At 45.4% G+C, this 20910-nt stretch overlaps 1 long non-coding RNA gene and 1 other non-coding gene across 3 annotated transcripts; both read left to right on the top strand.

Annotated features, from left to right (window-relative positions):
• Nucleotides 1-9375: 9375 nt before the first annotated feature.
• On the top strand, nt 9376-19811 carry LOC120862126. Of its 2 annotated transcripts, XR_005720698.1 has the most exons (5): nt 9385-9454; nt 9734-9872; nt 10312-10374; nt 17210-17586; nt 18276-19811. It is a non-coding gene; the product is annotated as an uncharacterized LOC120862126 (long non-coding RNA). The 2 variants fall into 2 exon arrangements; XR_005720699.1 differs by lacking the exon at nt 10312-10374 and having other exon boundaries at nt 9376-9454.
• LOC120862299 lies at nt 17890-18011 on the top strand. The gene has a single exon (XR_005720729.1). It is a non-coding gene; the product is annotated as a small nucleolar RNA SNORA26 (small nucleolar RNA).
• Nucleotides 19812-20910: the final 1099 nt, after the last annotated feature.

Here is a 20910-nt window from a genome sequence, read left to right on the forward strand (position 1 = left end):
CTCTTGCCTGTTGGGCCCATTTTAATAAAAAATATATATTTCTTTCATTTATTTGGTTGTGCAGGGCTCTTGTTGCAGCATGTGGGATCTTTTAGCCTTGGCATGTGAACCCTTAGTTGCGGTATGTGGGATCTAGTTCCCTGGGGTCAAACCTGGGCCCCCTGCATTGGGAGCACAGAGTCTTAGGCATCGGACCACCAGGGAAGTTCCTGTTGGGCCCTTTTTGAAGGAGTTAGTGTATCCACCTTCTCTTTTCTTGAATTATCAGTGGTCATTGATCTTGTGACCTTATTTTGAAGTAATTGCTCAGGTGTGTACCCACCTGGTGCTTTGTCCCCGAGCTCTGATGAGTTTGTTCCGTAAAGCTATCCATTCCATAGCTGCTTTAGAAATCCTTAGAGAAGCTTGTTAGAAATGCAGATTCCAGGGTTTTCCTCCTTGGAGAGGAGGTCTTGGTGGGGACCAGGAATTTACAAATTAGCCAGTGCCCCAGGGGATTCTGATGTATATGGTCTGTGGCCATACTTTGAGAAACTCTGGCTCAAAAGACTGATGCCAGTATTTCCTTATTACATTTCCAACATCAGTTTTAGAAACATACTTTTGATGAATGTAAAAAATATAAAAATCCTGAATTCATTAAAATATAAAACCTTCCTGTAATTCTTGAGGTTGTATAATATTACTCTGAAATTTGAGGTGGGGGGGCAAAGGAAAAAGGTTTATCCTGCCCTACCCATGTGACCTGTTTGGAGAAGTAATCAAGTAGTATTTGAAGAAAACTTGTTCTTTCCAGAAGTCCAGCTAATAAAAGCAGAAGGAATGATTTTTTTGTTAATTTCTAATAATTCCGATATTTCACAGCTATGAATAAAGAGCTTAAGGAATAAGCACGAGTGGAAGCCAAAGCCATTTAGTGAAACGGTGCTTGCGTGCTCAGTCATAGTCGATTCTTTGCAACCCTATGGGTATGGGATTCCCACCAAGAATACTGGAGTGGGTTGCCATTTCCTCCTCTAGGGGATCTTTCCAACCCAGGGATTGAAGCCACGTCTCCTGCATCCCCGGAGAAAGCAATGGCGCCCCACTCCAGTACTCTTGCCTGGAAAATCCCAGGGACAGAGGAGCCTGATAGGCTGCAGTCCATGCGGTCGTGAAGAGTCGGACACAACTGAGCGACTTCCCTTTCACTTTTCACTTTCATGCATTGGAGAAGGAAATGGCACCCCACTCCAGTGTCCTTGCCTGGAGAGTCCCAGGGACGGGGCGCCTGGTGGGCTGCCGTCTGTGGGGTTGCACAGAGTCGGACACGACGGAAGCGACTCAGCAGCAGCAGCAGCAGCAGCAGCAGCTCCTGCATCTCGTGCATCGGCAGGTAGACTCTTTACCACTGAGCCACCTGGGCTTAACAAGAGACTAGTCAGTGATAGGGTGATGACTAAGGGTGCTGTCCTGCAGTAGTGGAGGACACCCACTGGAATGGGTTGGCATTCGCTTCTCCAACCTCAACCCCCTAACAAAGTATAAAAAAAGGGGACAGTTGTGCCATTATGGGCCTTCTGGAATGATGCACCAGAAGTGCTGAAGGTTTTCTCACCCCAAAATTCAACTTGATACTTATTCAGCTAGTTTATAGAAAATAAGTTAGATAAAGAAAACAAGCTAAACAACGATAAACACGCTAAGGGAAAACAGACAAATCCATAATGTGGGTCATTTTAATAGAAAAAGTTACCCAATTCTACAATAAATCAGCGATCAGGTAAAGGAGGATCATTAAATAAAAAAGACTTAAAGATATAGCCAAATGCTATGTGTGGATCTTATTTGGATTCTGATGGGAAAAAACCAACTGTAAAAAGAGAGATTTGAGACAATAGGGGAAGTCTGAACATGGACCTGGTATTAGATGATAAAAAAAAAATATTAAGTATGATAATGGCAAATAGTTATGTTTTAAAATGTTTTTTTTTTTTTGTCAATCTAGAAATGCTTCCTACAATTTTAATGAGTGAAATGACAAAGTCTGGAATTTCCTTGAAAACGAGTAAAAAGGGCAGATGAAATGAGATTGGCAAAATGTTACTAATTCCTGAAGATTGGTGCTGAGTAAGTGAAGTTTCTTCTTATATGGGGGTATGCTTGAAATTTCCCATAATAAAAAGTTTTTAAAATATACTTTTGCTGTAGGTACATATCCCTTACAAGCCAGGGTAATGAGTCAAGACATTGAGATTATCATTCGTCACAAATTAAACTTTCCCTTTTACTGGTAACTCCCCTATAAATGTCCCAAACTAAGTTTTCATATCCTGAAATCCTTCTTCTTTTTTTTTTTAATCTCTCTCTCTCACACAGCCCAGAAAATCACGGTGGTTTTTCTCCCACATTGATCTCTTCTGTAATAATGAGATGTGCAGAGTAAATGGAACTTCATCTGCTCCTTTAGCTGCTTGAGAACCATTAAGACCCTGCTAACATCACTCATCTATTAAGTGAAAGAAAATCCTTGTCATTGACTTAAGGGAAAACCACTCTTCATACTCAGGAGTTTGGGGTGTTTAAATGTAATATTTACATAGTGAAAAAGATCATGAAAAAGTGTTGAAGCACATGTGGTTGTATATGGTAATAGCCTATTGCTAGAGGAAAAGGGGAGCTCTCAGAATACTTACGACCTACTTTGGCTTTGGTCACCTAAGAGAAAATGGCTTCAGATTAAGAATTAAAATTTCCTGCATCAGAAGTACTCTAATTAATCAGGCTGAGTGCATTTGTAAATGTTGAGGTCAATAATGTAAAGATCCATACAGTAATTTAATTCTTAGAGGCTATTTGACTTCCACTGTGTTTAAAACTAAATTTGGCTACTTCACTTACTCCAGGGTGGCTAATTAACATCCACAACTCAATTCTCCTGGCCATCACTCCTGCAAATGTCTAAATCCAACCCACAAGACGTCATCCAGGGTATTCACTTAGCCCCTTCCAGTAACTCTATAGTAATATTTCCAACTTTATTTTTTAAAAGTCTTAGTTAATAATCTCCCAGTTGCTGTTAGGACTTCTTTTTTTTTTTTTTAATGTCAAGTGCTATTAAAATCAAGATTTAGGGACACCTAATAGAGCTTCCAGCGAAGGCAATGGCAACCCACTCCAGTACTCTTGCCTGGAAAATCCCATGGGCGGAGGAGCCTGGTAGGCTGCAGTCCATGGGGTTTCGAAGAGTCGGACACAACTGAGCAACTTCACTTTCACTTTTCACTTTCATGCATTGGAGAAGGAAATGGCAACCCACTCCAGTGTTCTTGCCTGGAGAATCCCAGGGACAGGGGAGCCTAGTGGGCTGCCGTCTATGAGGTCGCACAGAGTCGGACACGACTGAAGCGACTTAGCAGCAGCAGGAGCAGCAGCAGCAGCAGCAGAGCTTCTCAGAGCATATTCTGGGAATACTTGCATAAGAATCAACTGGTGGGTTAAAAAAAAATGCAGTTTCCTGGGCCTCCTCACCAGACTACATCAGACTCTCTGCTGATGGGCCTGGAATTCTGCACCTTTAGCAAGTATGACAGGTAGTTCTTTCACACATTAAAGTCTGGCAAACAAGTTTTCAAGAATGTGAGTTTCTCTCAGGTTTTTAAGAAAAACAGGATACAGACACCCAAGTTAAATAGCAGCAGAAGGAAGCAATCAGCCAACATGTGGAACATTACCACAGCACAACTGACCTGTCCACCAGCTAATAAACAGGTGAACAAAATTTAGGAAGGCCAATCAGTGGAATATGACTCAGCCATAAAGGAATAAAGTCCACCAGTGCATAGCACGGCTCTTGTTTGTTCCACCTTGAAAACATTACACTAAAAGAAGCCAGAAACAAAAGACCACATCTTGTATCACCCCATTTATAGGAAATGTCCAGAACTAGGCAAATTCATAGAGACAGAAAGTAAATTAGTGGCTGCCAGAGGAACTGGGGAGGAGGGGCAGGGAGTGACTGTTGGTGGATCAGAGTTTCTTTTTAGAGTGATGAAAATGTTCTGGAATTAGATAATGATAATGATTGTACAACTCTAAAAATTACTGAATTGCACACCTTAAAAAGGTGAATTTTATGGCATCTGAATTATATCTCCAAAGTTAGAAAGCTAGTGTTAGTGACTCAGTCGTGTCCAACTCTCTGTGATGCCATGGACTGTAGCCGGCCAGGCTCCTTTGTCCATGGAATTCTCCAGGCAAGAATACCGGAGTGGGTCACCATTCCCTTCTCCAGGGGATCTTTGCCAACCAGGGATCGAACTTGGGTCTCTGGCACTATGGGCAAATTCTTTACCGTCTGAGCCACCAGGGAAGCCTAATATCTCCAAGACTATTACTTAAAAAGCTAAAGACATTGGAACAACAACAACAACAAAAGGAGGGCATTTTTTTTTCCAGACTAAAAGAGGATTAAACTTTGAAGACATACTAAATATAAGTAAGCCTGTTTGAATCTCGATTCAAATAAATAGTAAAATAGACATTTTTAGACAAGGGGAGATGTTGAATATGAATTTATTATTTTCTTAGCAACCATGTTCACATTTTCAGGTACAATTATGTCTTTTGAGATTAATACTGAAACACTGAGGACTGAAATAACATAATATCTGGAGTTTTCTTTGAAATACTTCAAGAAAAAAGGGAGATAAATGGAAGAAATATACAAAATAAATGATAGTTTTGGTTGACAGCTGTTGCCTGGAAGATAAGTATACAGGGACTTATTGAATTCTTGTTGAATTCTCTCCCTTCTGTATTTGGAAATTTTTATGGAGAAGGAAATGGCAACCCACTCCAGTGTTCTTGCCTGGAGAATCCCAGGAACGGCAGAGCCTGGTGGGCTGCAGTCTATGGGGTCACACAGAGTCAGACACGACTGAAGCGACTTAGCAGCATGATAAGATTTAAGTATGAAGGAACTCAGGGCTTCTTGATGATTTTGTTTTGATTCCAAAAATTTCAATGGTACCTGCAGTGTTAGAGTGAGACTGAAGGGCAAATATTAAGAGGCAGATTCTTAACTTTTTAGCTTTTCAACAGGAAAAGATTAGAGGGAGAATTCAGAATAATTCCATATACTCAGAAAAATTAATGGACACACTGGAAAGGAATTGAGCTCAAAGTTCTTTGGCTATTTTTTTAAAAAGAGAAAAGCCATTCTAATTCTTTCCTCAAAAGTCACTTTAAATTCTCAGGGGATAAAATTCTTATTAAATAAATATTTAGTTGATATTTACTCAAAACAATGAATTGACTTCACATCGAAATAAATTTGTACTTTGATGTGCTGTTCTGGACATAAGATATTATTGTTGATAAATGCTGGAGAGGGTGTGGAGAAAAGGGAACCCTCTTATACTATTGGTGGGAATGTAAACTAGTACCACTATGGAAAACAGTGTAGAGATTCCTTAAAAAACTGGAAATAGAACTGCCTTATGACCCAGCAATCCCACTGCTGGGCATACACAATGAGGAAACCAAAACTGAAAGAGACACATGTACCTCAGGTTCATCGCAGCACTGTTTACTATAGCTAGGATATGGAAGCAACCTAGATGTCCATCAGCAGATGAATGGATAAGAAAGCTGTGGTACAGATACACAATAGAATATCACTCAGCTATAAAGAATGCATTTGATTTGGACTCTGGGGGAGAGGGAGAGGGTGGGATGATTTGGGAGAATGGCATTGAAACACGTATACTATCATATATGAAACGAATCGCCAGTCCAGGTTTGATGCATGATACTGGATGCTTGGGGCTGGTGCACTGGGACGACCAAGAGAGATGGTACAGGGAGGAAGGAGGGAGCGGGGTTCAGGATGGGGAACACGTGTATACCTGTGGCGGATTCATGTTGATGTATGGCAAAACCAATACAATATTGTAAAGTAATTAACCTCCAATTGAATTAAATAAATTTATATTTTAAAAAATTCTTAATGGAAAAAAAAAGAATGCATTTAAGTCAGTTCTAATGAGGTGGATGAAACTGGAACCTATTATACAGAGTGAAGTCAGTCAGAAAGAGAAACACCAATTCAATATATTAATGCATGATCCTATATGCAAGACAGCAAGAGACACAGATGTAAAGAGCAGACTTTTAAACTCTGGGGGAGAAGGCAAGGGTGGGATGATTTGAGAGAATAGCATTGAAACAGGTATATTATCCATATAAAATAGATGACCAGTGTAAGTTTGATGCATGAAGCAGGGCACTCAAAGCTGGTGCTCTGGGACAACCTAGAGGGATGGGGTGGGGAGGGAGCTGGGAGGGGTGTTCAGGATAAGGGGGACACATGTACACAGGTGGCTGATTCATGTCAATGTATGGCAAAAACCACCACAGTATTGTAAAGTAGCCTCCAATTAAAATAAATAAATAATTTTTTTAATTAAAAAAAAAAGATTTTATTGTTGAGAACTTCCTAATTCTATAATGTTGTTAGAGATTTAGTTGTCTTAAAAATCTACTACTGTACACATACACACACACACACACAACTTAATGATGAATCTTTGATCAGGAAATTAACCCAAATTACCATGTCTTTCTTTGGGATCATACTACCTGTTTTCGATCACTGATTTCAGTGTTATAGAATGTGGCCTATCTGCTTCAAAATCAGGTGCAATTTTGTTCTCAGATGCATGTGGCCTGATAACCCTCCTATCACATGATAATTAGGACTTGGAAGAAAATAATTATTTTAAGTAAATTTAAGCATGTGGAATCACCTTGACTAGGAAACTGTCTGCCCGGGGGTCAAAAATCTTGAACATGTGAATTATATTTGTTTAGGTTTTTGATATTGAGGAAGTTGGTTGCAGTGCCCTCTTTATGAAGATCCATGGAGGAAATTTTCTTCAGGAATCTTTGTGCTTCTCTTGAGTGTCTGATTTGTTTCCATTTCCTGGTTTTCAAATTGACTGTTAGGCAGCTCAGAGCAAAATTTTTGGCCTTTTTCCAGCAAGTCAACAGAGCTTCATGGGTTATATTTTCTGTACCAGCCCCAGACTTTATCTTATTTTCCCTGCAATCCAATTTTCTCACTGTGTTTTAAAAATAGAATTGTAATATATTCTTGTAAACTACATTCTTCTTGGGCTAAAATGAGATGTAAAACAGTGAATAAACAAATGAATGAACAACAATAAATTATTTTTTAAATTACAAATAAATATCAATATAAGCACAAAAAATTACAAAGAAATACATTGCAGCTCATTTTCAAGTTGCTCGTTAAATCCATCTTACTTTAACATGTTCCAAATCTTTCTTTATACATGGATGTCTCTTTTCTGACATCAACTGTGAGCTTTATGACACAAATATAATGAAGGGACTAAGAAGGTTTCAGGTTGATTATGACTTTTCAACATTGAAGGGGGAAAAGTAGATTTAAAAAGGTCTGAGGAAGATCCTGTGATTTATGTATTTCTGTGCAAGACAGTATAAAAGAAGAGCATGTGATATATATTCCATCCCAAGGAGAGTGGAGAAAGCAGTGTTAAACTGTTCCCAGATCACTTCCCAGCAGTTTTTTTTTTTTTTGTCCAGAGGACTTGAGGGCTGCTTAGAAAGTGCAGGCAATTGGCCATTTTTAGAAAGTGCAATTGGCCAATGCAGGAGACATAAGAGACACAGGTTCAATTCCTGGGTCAGGAAGATCCCCTGGAGGAGAGCACAGCCATCTGCTTAAGTCAGTATTCTTGCTTGGAGGATCCCAAGGACAGAGGAGGCTGGTGGGCTGCAGTCCACAGGGTCGAAGGGATGGACATGACTGAACCAACTCAGCACACAGGCAGTCGCACAACAGCCTACTGTAGAGCACAGGGAACTCCCCTCAATATTCTCTATGGACCTCTGCGGGAAACGACTCTAAAAAAGTCAATCTATGTACAACCGATTCACTTTGGTATACAACAGAAACTAACACTGTGAATCAACTATACTCCAATAAAAAAATTAATAAAAAACGAAATGCTTGAACAGTTTTTCATTTGTTCTCAGCATAAAACACCAAGTCTGCCAGGGGCTCCTGCATGGTGTGGCCCCGTGCTTTTCTCAGGCCACTCTACTCCTACATCCTTAAGTTCTATTTGCACTTTGGGGTCCTTAACAGGTCAGTTCGGTCGCTCAGTCGTGTCCGACTCTGCGACCCCATGAACCGCAGCATGCCAGGCCTCCCTGTCCATCACCAACTCCTGAAGTTTACCCAAACTTATGTCCATTGAGTCGGTGATGCCATCCAACCATCTCATCCTCTGTTGTCCCCTTCTCCTCCTGCCTTCAATCTTTCCCAACATCAGGGTCTTTTCAAATGAGTCAGTTCTTCGCATCAGGTGGCCCAAATATTGGGGTTTCAGCTTCAATATCAGTCCTTCCAATTAACAGGTCAAGAGCTTTCCATTCTATCTCAGGGCTCTATTACAAGCTATTCTCTGTGCCCGCAGACCCCCAACTCCACTGGAGATGCCTACCTTGGTCAGCCATTCAAACCTAGGCCATTTGTTTTCCTTCCTACCCACTGCACCCACCTGGGGAGAGCAATGTAGTGTGGTGGTTTGAGGGGCTCTGCCTTCAAAATGCATTCAAATCCCAGATCCACCACTTGTTTGCTGCTCTGTGACTTTGGAAAGTTACTGGACTTGTCTGGGTTTCCCCACCTATAGCATGGGGATGATTAAAAATATTTTGAGAATTAAATTTAACAGATGATAAACTCTTATAACAGTAATATAAGTTCTCATTTTATATACTCCAATTTTATTCCAGTTGTTTGCCAAGTTTGAGACCTGTCACCTAGGAAAGGTTTATAGTGCCTCTTTGCCCACTCGCCCCCATTCACCGCCAACACCTCCCACCCCAATTTACTTACTGAGCACTGAGAATGAGTGAACAGAAAGCATGAAGAAAGGCTGGTCCTCCACGTTTAGGAGGGACCATGAAGTGAGCTTGTTCAAGAAGACGAGGCTCTGGCCTCTAAGTTTACAGTTTTGCAGGACACAAACAGAACAAGCGTAGCTACGGGAAGGGGAATCTCTGGGTCAGCCAGAGCCTTCTAAGGGCAGTCCAGAGGAAAACACTTGGCCGAGAGAACCAGATTCACGAGCACCAAGGCCTAGGAAGGCGGCAAGACTCCTAGGGCACCTGAGTAGCGCGCTCTGCGGAGGTTTGCTTAGTCCTCCCGCCACAGAAAGACCTGCAGCATCCGGTCTAGCCAGAGACCGCCTGGCCAGGCCCGCACCGCCCACGTCCGGAGGATTCCCGGGATTGGCTGCCGGACCGCCCTACCCTCGACCGTCCCGCCCCGGATGCCCTACTCGCGCCCCGCCCTGCCCCGCTTGTATTGTCTCCGCGCAGCACGCGCGCACCGGCCTCAGTGTTGCCGAATTGAGCGGTGAGTGTAGGTCAGTGCGGCGGGGAGGGCACCCGGCCGCCCTGCGGGCCGGGTAGGGCTGGGCTCGCCCCTCGTCCCCTCGAGCTTTGCCCGCCCGGAGCTCCACTGCTCTCGGCGGCCAGAACGCAGGGGTAGAGCAGCTCTCGGCGGCCTGGGAGGGACGGGCGGCGGTGCCCGTCCCGGGGCCGCTCGAGGCACATTGCGCCGCGCCGAGTCGCCAGGAGGCTTCCAGGCTGACCGACCCGGGCGCGGTAACAAGTTTGCGCTTTGCTTCCCCAGGGTGCAGCCGCGGCTATTTTGTAGCGGGGTCCGGCCCCACCGAGACTGCGGCGGCTACAGCGGATCTTGAACCAACCGTGGGCCTGGGGAGTTTATCTCCAGCTACTGCCGGCTGCAGCGGCCTGAGTACTAAGCGCAGGTATGACCCTTGAAGCAGTCCTCGGGCCTAGAAAAAGATAATGTCATGAGCCCGGGACTTCCCCGCGCTGTCCAGACCTCCCCGCCCCCTGCTCAATCGCAGATGGCATCTCAGCTAAAGATTACCCAAAACGCCCCGCCTAAAACTTCCCGTGTCACTTCCGCAACCCACCCCCCACCCAGATACGCAGCTTCCTTGATCCTTCGCGCGCCCAGCCTGGTCGTTAGGCCGCTTGTCCCCTCTCCTTGCCTGAATAAAGGTAACCTGTCTTCGTGGAGGTCATTTTCCTTTATTCTTTGCCTCTTTCTGAACTATTGCTTTCATTTTTTTGGTGCTGAAACCCCGGAATGGGCGAGGCACTCGTGTCTCTCTCTACTCTTTCTCATCTCTCCTCTCTCTCTCTTTCCTCTCTCTCTCTCTCTGACGACCTCCGGAACAGGGAACTCTGGCCATTCGACCGCTCCGCATCCAACATTCCACTCACTCCGGCCCCTACATTAAGGTAAGATCCGGATAGTGTTCTAGAGGTACCCTAGTATACTGTCCTCTGGCCTAAGGCCACTCTGTAACCGACGGTGGGGGCCGCTCCGCCTTGATACTGAGCTCTCTTCTCATAACTCCTATTGTGACTACGGGTGACGACCCAAACTCACAATAAATAAGAGCCTCTGCTTGCCTCCCAATCATGGGGTCTGGCCAATCTATCCCAAAAGAGTTCCCTCTGGCCTGCGTCCTCAAAAATTCCACACGACTCTTGCTGAACTCAAGGCTAGCTGCTTAGAGCAGCTCTGTATGCAGATCTGGCCTCAGTACTAATTAGACAATCAAAACCGCTGGCCTGAATTTGGCGCATTTGACTTTTACATTCTTCAAGATCTTACCAACTTCGTAAAATGGCAAGTGGTCAGAGGTCCCACATGCCCAAGCCTTTTGGGCCCTTCAGAGTAGGCCCTCCCTATGCAAATCCTGTTGCATGAGGTCCTTCTGTGCACCTTGCCTCCCAAACAAAAGGACCCTTCTGCGTCAACCAGCTCCGCATGACATTCTGCACCCCTAGAGTTCGACCCTGCCGACGAGCCCCCTCCCTACCAGCCACACCATCAACCCCCTCCTTCCCCCTCACGGAACTCACCTACTGACTCTGAAACCTCTCCTGAGCCTTTCTCATCCCCATGACCCCATTCCCCCAGTCCCTCCTACCCCCTTCCCAACCCGCCTGCCACATAATCACATACGCAACACGCTTCCCCTGAGAGTGGCAGGACCAGAAGGCCCCACCCGAGTCCATGTGCCATTTTCATTGTCAGACATGAGCCAGATAGAAGAAAAGTTAGGATCATTTTCTGAAAACTGTACCAGGTACAGAAAAGAGTTCCTGAGGCTTACCCAGGCCTATAACCTTCACGTGGAGTGACATATATTATATCCTAAATGCCACTCTAAATCCAGATGAAAAAGACCATATCTGGCAAGCTGGGCCAGCCCAGCTGCTGATGAGGTGGTGCCTCAACTAGAACCTCACTGGACATACCAGCCCAGTGACCCAGGCGTCAGGGGACTCAATCATATGGTCATCTGCCTCCTAGAGGGCATGCAGAAGAATGCTCATCCATGTCAATTCTGATAAATCACCCAAGGGGCAGACGAAAATTCAGCCTTGTTGGTGCGCCTCACAGAGGCAGTCCAAAAGTATAACAACCTCAATATCAGTCCGCCCCTGACATTAAACGCAAACTTCGACAACTAGAGAAGGGCCCCAAGATCTCCCCAAAGGGACCTTCTAGAAGTAGCCTTCAAGGTTTTCAATAATAGGAGGAGGCTAAAAGAGAAAAAGACTGAGAGAAAGGCTAAATATACCTTTTTGGCAGCAGCAATTAAGGCAAGAGATCAGCCCAGCGCAAGTCATCCCAGACTGGGACTTAAACCATCCCCCTCCCCAACCCCCCCAGCCCAGACCCTGTAACCAGTTGGGAGACTGGTCAAAGGCATGCCCAGACCCACCAAACCACACCAAGGCGTGCCTGAACTGAGGCCAATGGGGACACTGGAAGGTGGACTGCCCCCAGGGATGCCCTGGCACCCCTGGGGAGGTCCCCAGCTCTCCCCAAAACTCCAGCCCAACCCTGTGAGAGTTGGTCCAATGATGGAAACCAGGTTCCCGCCCCCCACCCTGGCCCACGTCCTGGACACGAGCTCAGAACTCAGGGTGGACGGGATAGTGGCTGGGAGAAAGGTCTCCTTCATAGTAGACATTGGAGCTACCTTCTCTCTCTTGATCTCCTACTCTGGCCCAACCCCAAACTCAGAGCTCACAATCGAGGGGGTCTCTGGAGTTGCCCTGAGCCCAAGAATCAGCCTCCCACTACTCTGTCAATTTGGAAACTTGACCCTCGAACACTCATTTCTCATAATGCCTCAGTGCCCCATGGTGCTCCTGGGGAGAGATCTGTTACCCAAATTAGGGGTGTCTATTACCATATGCCTCTCATTGCAGTCTCTGTTCTACATGCAGATGGCACCTGGACCCTCCGAATCCCCTACTCCTGACCTTCCCTGGACCTACCTGCCGTAGACCCCTGAGTCTGGGATACTGGTCACCCATCCATAGCCAGACATACCCCAGTCCACATCACCTTAAAGGACCCCTCAGCTGTAATCGTCCAACAACAGTACTCTCTCACTCTGGAGGCCCACAGGGGACTTAAGCCTATCATTGACTGTCTTCTTCAGGCCTCCATCTTAATTCCTACCCATTCACCACACAATACCCCCATTCTGGCAGTAAAAAGGACACCCAAGCTCTTGGAGACTGGTCCAAGACCTACGAAAAATCAGAAACCATCACACCAACACTCAGTAGTCCCCAATCCCTACACCCTTCTGTCTGCCATTCGCCCAACTACAACTTTCTTCTCAGTATTAGATGTTAAAGATGCCTTCTTGACCATCCCCCTCCGTCCCCTCTCCCAACCCCTCTTCACCTTCACCTGGCAAGACCCCGAGACTCATGTTTCCCAACAACTAAAGTGAACAGTTCTCCAAGGGTTCAGGGACAACCCGCACTTTTTTGGACAGATGCTTACAGAAGGATCTACAGACACTCGACCTGGCCCCTGGTCACCTCCTTCAGTATGTAGATGACCTCCTTCTTTGTAGCTCAACCTGAAAGCTTTGCCTCCAACATACTGCCAAACTCCTTGGGGCCCTGGGGTTCTGGGGTTATCGGGTGTCCCGATCCAAGGCCCAGATAGCCCAGACAAACATCACTTACCTGGGACCCTCCCTATCCTACCAACGGAGAACCATTCCTCCAGACAGAATCCAGGCCTTAAATTGACTGCCTGCCTCCAAAAACAAAACAGAACCTCATGTCTTTCCTCAGCCTCCTAAACTTTTTCTGTATCTGGATCCCCAATTTCTCTCTCATTGCAAAGCCAGTTTATGAGGCAACCAAAGAGTCCCTAGATGAACCTCTCTTTGATCCCTCCTCACTGGCTCTCCCATTCACCAGCTCACTGAGAGCCTCCTCCGAGTGCCAACTCTCCACCTACCAAATTATACCAGACAATTTTTTCTCTGCCCATTCCAGTCAAGGACAGGCCCTGGGGCTTCTATGCCAGCAGGCTGGAGACACCTGGACTCCTGTAGCCTGTTTATCAAAACAGCTTGACCTGGTGACCAAGGGGTGGGCTCCCTGCTTACAAGCCACGGCTGCCATCGCAGCCCTGGTACCAGAAGCAAACAAATTCTCTAGACATGCCCCCTGACAGTCTGCTCTCCACACACCCTCCAAGACCTACTGTCACAACAGGCTTTACTCCCTTTCCTCTTCCAGGATACAGGTTCTACGTGCCTTTTTTCTCAATCCCCAACTCTCGTTCTCTCCCTGTGCTCTCCTTAACCCTGCCAGTTTATTACCCATGCCTCTACAGCAGACCTTCCCCTACATCACTGTAGTCTCAAAATCCCCTCCAACAGTTGACAGATCAGCCCATGTTAGACCCTAACACCCCATACTGGTTCATTGATGGCAGCTCTCAAAAATCTCCACCCTTTGCGGCAGGATATGCCATCATCCAGGGAAACCTTCATCACAACCACGAGACACAGATAATTGACACCTCACCTATGCCACCTCACACCACTTCCCAACAGGCAGAACTAGTAGCCCTCACCAAAGCTTTGACCCTAGCTAAACATCTAAGAGTTAGCATCTACACAGACTACAAATATGCCTGTAACAGTTCACTCAAACTTCCTGATACGGAGGGAAAGAGGGTTCCACACCCAGAAGGGATCCCCTATTATTAATTCTGACCTGATCTACAAACTTCTAGAGGCCACACTCTTACCAAACAGCTTCCATCCTCCACTGTAGGGGATATCAAAAGGGAAATCTCATATCAACCTACAACAATGTCGCAGATCAAAAGGCAGGAGGTAGCCCTGTCCCATCCCTCCCTCCAGTCCCGTCATTTTAGCCTTGACTCCATCGGAGCCTCCCACCACCAGAGAAATTCCCTCCTGTCTACACTCACTGTTACATCCTTCGTCCAAGGTACTCCAACAGGTCATCCACAACCACTTACCCATATCTACTGCTGACCAAAAATATTTAGATGACCTTACCCATTCCTGTTAGATATGTCAACAAACTAATCCCAATTCCAACCTTAAACCTACATCCTTTCCAACCCATCAGATGCGTGGCAGTCTCCCAGCACAAGAGGAGCAGACAGACTCTACTCATATGCCCCCAGTTCGTAGAGTCAGTATCTGCTGGTCCTGTAGACACCTTTTCGGGATGGGTAGAGGCATTTCCCACCACAAACAAAAGAGCCCACACTGTGGCCCAGGTCCTCCTCACAGAAATCATCCCCAGGTTTGCCTTGCTTTCATCTCTATAGTCTGATAATGGCCCAGAATTCATGTCTAAGGTCACCCAACAACTTGTCCAATTCTTACACATCCCCTGGAAATTTCACATTCCATATTGTCCCTGGTTCTCAGGGAAGGTAGAAAGGATGAACAGGATAAGTAAAGAAACTCTTACCAAATTATCCCTTGAGGTGCATCTAGATTGGACTAAACTTTTGCCAGTCATTCTCCTAAAAGTACGAGCTTTGCCTAGAAAACCCCTTGGGCTAAGCCCCTTTGAAGTTACGTATAGAAGACCGTAAACCCTTCCGGAGTTCCCCCTAAAACTCCTCCCATACCAAACTCCCTACACTCCCCTCTGCTAGCAGAACTAACTCCACAGTGCCCCCCGGAAATAGGTCAACCACAGCTTGCCCGCTCCTCACCCCCTCTACAAATTGGGGACATGGGCTATCTGTCTGAAGATCCCCAGGGTGACCCCAAAGTAGCAGGGAGCATTCAAAATCATCCCCCTTACCCCGACTGCAGCTAAGCTCAAAAAGGTCGCTTCCTGGAAATGCCTCTCTTAGCCTAAAACAGGTTGACTCCAGTCTTGCGCTGGTCTCCCTCACAGGGCCCACCTCCTTAAAAATCACCCGGAGACAACCTCTGTCGATCATCTAAGAAGACACTGACCTGGACACTCATAATCTACAGCTGTTCCTGACCTGACTATTACAAGACCTCTGGACCAGTGCCCTGGCAGGAACCTCCTTCAAAGACCTGACCACACTCGTGTCTCAACTGTGGCTTAAGGGAACCTTCTACAACCTAACTCCAGACGAAATTTATTTCTTTACTCTCAGCCTCTACATCATTCTACATCCTGAGTCGTCTTCCTCAGATTCAAGCTACCACAAATTTGGGGACTTCCGCCTCTCGCCAGATTGGCCTCTCCCCATCTCTCTAGCCATAACTGTACTCTTAGCCTTTGCAGTAGGCCTAACAACTGTCTCCCTTCTAGACTGGTCACCCATCCTCCATCTCTTCGTTGGTGCTGCCTACGCTGTCAGCTACTGTATTTTACTCCTAGGATTCTGTTTCCTCCACATTGTCTAACTACCAGACCCATGACTCCCCTGTTCCTTATCCTTGCTGTGCTCCCCGGCCTTCTGGCTAGTCCCTGCCCCTGCAATGAAATTCATTCCTATGTCCATTCCTCATGTTATAATACGGCCCCTAAACCATGCACCATGAACATCGGGGCGGGAAAGTCCAAATCCCTACTCACTGTTAAAGTACAGAAGACAGGGAGTGCCGTGAGCACCTGCTATAAGCCAAATGGAAAAGACATATGTTTCTATCCCACTACCCACTGGGGGTACTCAGACGGGGGAGGGGCACAAGATCAACAGCGTAAAAAGAACCAAGAACAGGTTATAAGAAACCTAATCTCCCAATCGGGCAACCCCTGAGCCCAACAGATGCCCAGACTACCTTTCCCAATTACGGCCCCTCGTAAATCCTTCTGACAACTGACACCTTATCCTCATCAACTCATTCCAGTTCTTCTAGAACACTCACTATGCATCCCAGTGCTGGATATGCATGTTGCTATCTTCATCACTACACATGGCAATCCCTTTACCCTTCACTTGGTTGTCACAGGGCAACTGTTCCCTCCCCTCCCCAACAAAACCCTACACAACTCATTGGGCTGGTCTCTGACAATATCCTCCTTTCAGCCCCTTCAAACCTAACCTGTGTTAACTGCTGTAGTCCCAACTACACTGGGCTCACGAACTCTACTCTCCTTCTGTTCCACTTGGGTTCTCTGGGACAGCACAAGTGATTGCATCAGCCTGGGAATCTTCATTCTCTGAGGGACCTATGCCTACTCATGTCTTCCCCCCAACCCCTGGTCCTTGGTCTTTCTGACCCCAAGTCTTACCACCTAAAAGAGAACAAGTAGCCGAACCCCAGGTGAGACATTCCCACAGGAAAATACAGGCTGTCATGGCCCGCCTCCTGATTGGGACCGGCATAGCGGCAGCTCTGGCCACTGGGATTGGGGGCATCTTGACCTCAGCCCATTTTTACTACAAACTGTCCCAGGAACTTAGGAATATGGAACAGGTGGTGGAGTCCTTTGTTGCAGTCCAAAGGCAAATTAACTCATTGGCTTCTGTGGCCCTACAAAATAGATGAGCCCTGCACCTTCTCACCACAGAAAAGGGACGAATTTGCCTTTTCCTGGGAGAAGACTACTGCTCTTTTGTTAACGAAACAGGCATAGTCCAGGGTAGGGTCAGAGAACTTAGAGACAGAATCAAAGGCCACAAAAAAAGAGTTACAAAAGCTTTCCACTCCCCGAAGCCTGTTCCAACTGGCCCTCCCTTGGTTGCTCCCTTTCTTGGAACCATTAGTACTTATTATCTTACTCCCTTATTTGGCCCCTGTTTCTTCAATCTCTTTCAAAGGTTTCTCCAAGACCGGATTCGGGCCATCTCTCAAGACCAAGTCAAAGACCATTCTTGTTGAGAGCCTCACCTTAATGTCGGAAAAAGGAAACCCTTGGCCCTAGAAAGATCCTCTGTTCCAGACCCCAAAACCATCGCCCCTATCCAGCAGGAAGTAGCCAGAGAGATACGGCGCCCTTTTCCCATCCTTTTATGACTTCAGGGTCTGTAATGGAGTCCTCAGGCCTAGAAAAAGAAGATAACTACCTCAAGGGCCTTTGCTGGACCACCTGACTTTAGGGAAAACAAAACTGAACTTTGCCCCATTCCAGTACTCCAGGCAGATTGCATCAGCCTGGAACTTTCCACCCCCTGCTCAACTGCAAATGCCATCTCAGGTAAAGATTACCCAAAATGCCCCACCTATTCCTTACAACCCTGTCCTTGAGTGAAAGTAAGATGACCCAGGCCTGAGCATGTGGCTAATGGCGACGAGAGGGTTCCCAAGCTCCATGCAAAGGCTTGGATCAGGCTCTTCCTTAATGTTAAAAGAAATGGACGTTCACTGGCTTCACCCACCAGAACAGCTTCTAGTGGGTTTTCAGACTCAGCTAAAGAAACTGCTGATGTTCACGGATATTATCAAGAGGAGTGCAGGAAATTGTAGAGAACCCTGTGAGAAACCCAGATTGCCCTTTCCAGTGCCCTTTTAAGGCTGACGCAGTGCCTTAAGAGGCTAACACAGGAGGGTAAAGCAAGTCTCCATAAAACCCACAGAAGAGATTTTAGAACTCCTCTCTGGATCCTGTCTGGAGTCACAACTGAACCAGAAGATTTTAAGTCTTAGCACTTACTAGCATGTGTATAGTTAATACCAAGGTCATTAAATTTAAACTTGACCTTCAGTTTGACAGTACTTTCAGGCCTGATTTTTAGATTCCTCTGGGGGTCCCATCTAGTGTATTCAAAAATACAAGGCAGTTTGGATACTTTGGTCACCTCTGATGGTGGAAAAAGATCTAGAAGATGGAACACGTGTACAAATTTTCTATTCAAAAAGGTAATTTTAAAACATTTATTTTTTTAGGTTGAAAACTACAGGTACAAGCCATTGAAGCCAGAATGCTCTCTGATGCTGGTATTCTAACCGACCTATACCAACTGTATCACTCTGCAGTGTACAACACACAAGTGCGTCTAATGAGGCCAGCTATTCTCACATAACTTGTAGCAGCTATGGATCTGCACTGGCACAGGAGTTGGGTCAGTGGGATAATGCTGGTGGTTTAATTCTCCCAGCTTTATGAAGTGGGCAGTGTAAAATTACAGATGAAGCAGTAGTTCAGGTAGTGAATTAATATTCCATCACATGCATAGCCCTAAACAAGGAGCCTCATATGTACCTTTTTGGCTATGTAAACTATGGAAAGTCATGTATCTCTCTCGAGATTTAGTGTCCTTGTGTAACAGTAGAAGTATTCAAATAGAGATTAGGCCATTTGGGGAGGGAGTTAGGATTAGAGACTTATTAAGAATATATGTCGAAATTTGGCACAAAGGGACCATTCTTCAGCATGTTAAATGTTGCTGATGAATGTAGAACAGTGAGCTGTAAGAAGAAATTTAAAGGACACAATGATGCTAGATTGTTAGAATTCTGAAAGTATTGGAGGTGATGGGAAAGTTTTCATATGGGAAGAAATGTCAGTGTAGCAAAATTAACAGCCCAGTAGGAGCTAGGAATTCTTCCTCTTGATCAGCACTGAATGTTCACAAATACCTCATTTTCCAGAAATCTTAAAGGTATTCACCTAGGACTCACTCTTAAAACATTGTTTTAGCCTCTGTGTAAACTTCATTTCTTTACTATTCCATATTCTGTAAAATCTAGCCTCCTAATATAGGAAATTCAACAAATATGTTGTAAAAGCATAATTGCTAGAGGGAAAAGATGGAGGGAAAGGCGTGTGTATGCACTGTGAGTGGAGGACATAATTTCAGATAGAGCTGGCTGAGACTAACTACAGAAGATCTGAAAGGGCTGCAGAGGGTAACATGGTTGTTACAGTCAACCTTTGAGTAACATGGATTTGAACTTCATGGGTCCCCTTATTCACAGGTATTTTCAGTAGTAAATACATTACTACATGGTTGAATTTGTGGATGCAGAGGGCCATCTATAAATTATTCAGATTCACTCCTTTATTATTCAAAGGTCAACTGTACATATTTGGATGAAGAGGATTTCAGTAGAGGGAAAGGAAGTAAAAAGGCCCTGGGGAGGGATGTTTTTAAAGGTTTGTGGGGAAAGCAAAGTGAAGTAGCAGAGAAGTGGCCTTAAGTTTGTGTGCAGGGCTAGGGTGGATATTTGAGACCATTCTAAGACGGCAGCTTGCTTTCTGGCCTGTCAGACCTCGGAATGCTATCACTTAACCTACAATGCCCCCTGCCATCCATATACTTTCCCACGTTTCTATTAAGTGCTATCTTCCCTCCCCAGTGCTCTTATTCTGGATTTCTATAGCACCTTGTAATGCCCCTATACTTGGAAGCACATTTTGTAGTTTCTTGTGAGCTTGCCTACCTGCCCCTGCCAATAAAATCCATCTTGGTTTCTACCATATTCCTGGGGTCTGACTAAATACCTGGCATATTATAAGTTCTCAAATACTTAGCCCTAAAACCATGGTGACTATAGTACAAGGAGCAGTATCATTTATAATACTATTGCTGCTGCTGCTAAGCCGCTTCAGTCCTGTCCGACTGTGCGACCCCATAGACGGCAGCCTACCAGGCTCCACCGTCCCTGGGATTCTCCAGGCAAGAACATGCTAGTTGTGTTGAATTGTCTTATAAATCACACTGAAGTAAGTGGCTTACTTAGGAGTGGAGCCTAGATTCGAATCCCCATCCTAAATGATCTCTGACCAGTTCTTCAATTTCTTTATCTTTGGTGGTGGATTAGTCGCTAAGTCGAGTCTAACTCTTAAGTTGATGATAGTACTGGAGTTTATACACAGTACATCTAACTCCCTGGTGAGTAGTAGGTACTTAGTAGTGCTATAGGATCATTTTGATAATACTGTATGGTCACTGTAATTTAGATCAAAATGAAAACACTGATACTTGATATTTATATGGTACTAAGATGCTGGCTTTAATGTTCATTTAAAAAAATGATAGAGTACCTGCTATGGGCCAAGACCTATTCTGGGTATTGTGAACAAAGCAGATCAGAGTATGTAATTGCAACTGGTCTTTGACAGAGGCCTCCGGTGTAAAGGCCTGTGACTAGTTAGCATTTTGGTGGAAATGGTATTTGGTAGACTAAAGGCCTAGATGAAAGTCTGAGGGCACGAGCAAAGTTTCCAAGGGTAACCACTGGTTGCACAAGAAGCTTCACTCCACTGAGCCCTGCTGGTGGCTCTCTGTCCCTTGAGGAGTCACTTGGGCTGGGCAGACAGGTGGAAACCTTGGGTCTGCCACAGATTTCCCCCTCCCAGGAAGCAACTGCAACCCGTACAGTCCTGTTCATACATTGGTTTTCCAAAATTTTTTTTAATAACCAGAAATTTGTTCTTTAAAATTCTACAGTCCATGGAGTTACAGTCCATGCAGGCTACAGTCCATGTGGTTGCAGAGTCAGACACGACTGAGTGACTAAGCACAGCACACAGGTTGCAACAAATATTGATACTGAATAATGGCAGCTTCATGCTAGA

The sequence above is a fragment of the Oryx dammah genome, unplaced genomic scaffold (genome assembly GCF_014754425.2).
Source record: "Oryx dammah isolate SB20612 unplaced genomic scaffold, SCBI_Odam_1.1 HiC_scaffold_3, whole genome shotgun sequence".
NCBI lineage: Eukaryota > Metazoa > Chordata > Mammalia > Artiodactyla > Bovidae > Oryx > Oryx dammah.